The following is a 1,965-nucleotide window of genomic DNA, read 5'->3' as shown; positions in this document are numbered from 1 at the left end:
ACTGCCTGCCTCCTGGTTGCTGTACAAGATCCACAGTGGCTTCATCTTGGAGTCCATGAGGGTATGCTGCTCCAGGCAGCCTTCAGCCAGCAGGGTGCTGGGGTTGAGTGGGGACTGCAGGTGGAAGTGGCTCTGGGTGAGTGAGTGAGGGTATTACTTAAAACATCCTTTCTATGTTTAGGAAGAGTCAAAAAAAGTTTAAGTTTATCAAGTAAAAATGTTACAGTAAGCTAAGGTTAATTTACAATTGAAGAAAGAAAAACATTTCATAAATTTAATGTAGCTTGAATGTGGAGTGTTTACAAAGTCTACAGGAGTGTACACTAATGTCCTTGGCCTTCACATTCACTCACCACTCACTCACTCACCTAGAGCAACTTCCAGTCCTGCAAGCTCCATTTATAGTTAAGTGCTCTATGCAGGTATACCCTTCCAAAAATATTTTATACTATATTTTATTGTACCTTTTCTATGATTAGATATACAAATATTTACCATTGTGTTTCAATTGCCTAAATTACCTATTACAGTAACACATGCTACAAGTTTATAGCTTAGAGCAATAGGCGATACCATGTATCCCAGCTGTGTAGTCAGCTCTACCGTCCAGGTCTACGCCAGGACACTCTATGATGTTTGTAGAAGGACAAAAGTGCCTAAGACCTTATTTCTCAGAACATATTCTCATCACTTAGATGGGAATTCATCGCTTGGATGAATGACTATGATTAAAATCATTAGTGGTATACAAGTAATCAGTAAGGCATAAGTGTATTACATTTTTATAAGTAATTATTAAGCATAAATAACTAACTTTCCTTGCCAAGTTATCTCTTATTAAGATAATATGGGGTTAGGGGACAATTATGGTGCCTTGATTAAAGGAACTAATAAATCATATTTTGTTAGGTTCTTGTCGGGGTTTATCTCCTCAGGGATCAGATTTGCTATGCATGAGACTCATGCTCTTCTCAAATGTGAAGAGGTGATTATGAAAAGGGAAGTTCAAAGGTAAAGTCTCCCTCTCGGGTCCATTTTTGGGCCCATCCACTTTAGGAAATAGTAACACGGAAGCTGAAGTTTTAGAAATTAATTCCCTTACACCACCATCCATATTCCCTGGAAAGTCCTCCAAGCATACACCCCGGAATGCAGAAATCTGCAAGGGAGAACCGACCCAAGGGAAGGTCTGTCCTAATTTCCCTTGGAGAAGAGGCCAGTCGGCGATTCTGAAATCTGGACTGGGAGAGGCTTCAGAGTCCCAGAAGGTCGCCCAAAGGATCCCTCACACGAGCACTCCCGGGGCAAGGGAGAGGCTGGAAAAGCCAGCATGGAGACGGTTTACTGAAACACGGTAGAGCAAGAGGCAAAATCAGGAACCAAAAACACAACGTGTAACTGGGAAAGTAGTTAGACGGAACCAGTTCATGATGAACAGCAGAGTGGGGGGGCAGGTGAAAAGGTGCTTTCCGAGGAGTCAGCCCTTCACAGAGACAGAGACACGAGCCCACCATCTGTGCCAGCATCTGAAATCATACTTCCAGTTCAGCCCTAGCCTGGGCAATGTCAACCCGCAGCTTAGAAGGTACAACCCAACAATTTAAGGGAAGATGTCGTGATGGCTAAATTCCATGTCAGCTTGCCTAGGCAATGGTGTCTCCTTGTCTGGCCAAACGCTGATCCAGCTATTGCTGTGATGAATTTCTTAGATGCAATTAACACTGAAATCAGTAGACGTTGAGTAAAGCGGATCACCTTCCATAATGCAAATGGGCCTCATTCGATCAGTTGAGGACCTTAAGAGGAAAGGATGAGGTTTCTCAGAGAAGAAGAAATTCATCTTAAGGCTATCAAGTAAAACCCTAAAGACTCTCTGGTGGGGAGGCAACCTCAGGGGTCATCCTCAGGTTCAACCTCCACTACTTCCACAGGACGTCCATGAGCTGGATCGTCTGCAGGGTCACT

The sequence above is a fragment of the Mandrillus leucophaeus genome, unplaced genomic scaffold (assembly GCF_000951045.1).
Source record: "Mandrillus leucophaeus isolate KB7577 unplaced genomic scaffold, Mleu.le_1.0 Scaffold1110, whole genome shotgun sequence".
NCBI lineage: Eukaryota > Metazoa > Chordata > Mammalia > Primates > Cercopithecidae > Mandrillus > Mandrillus leucophaeus.
This window is presented reverse-complemented; position numbering follows the sequence as displayed.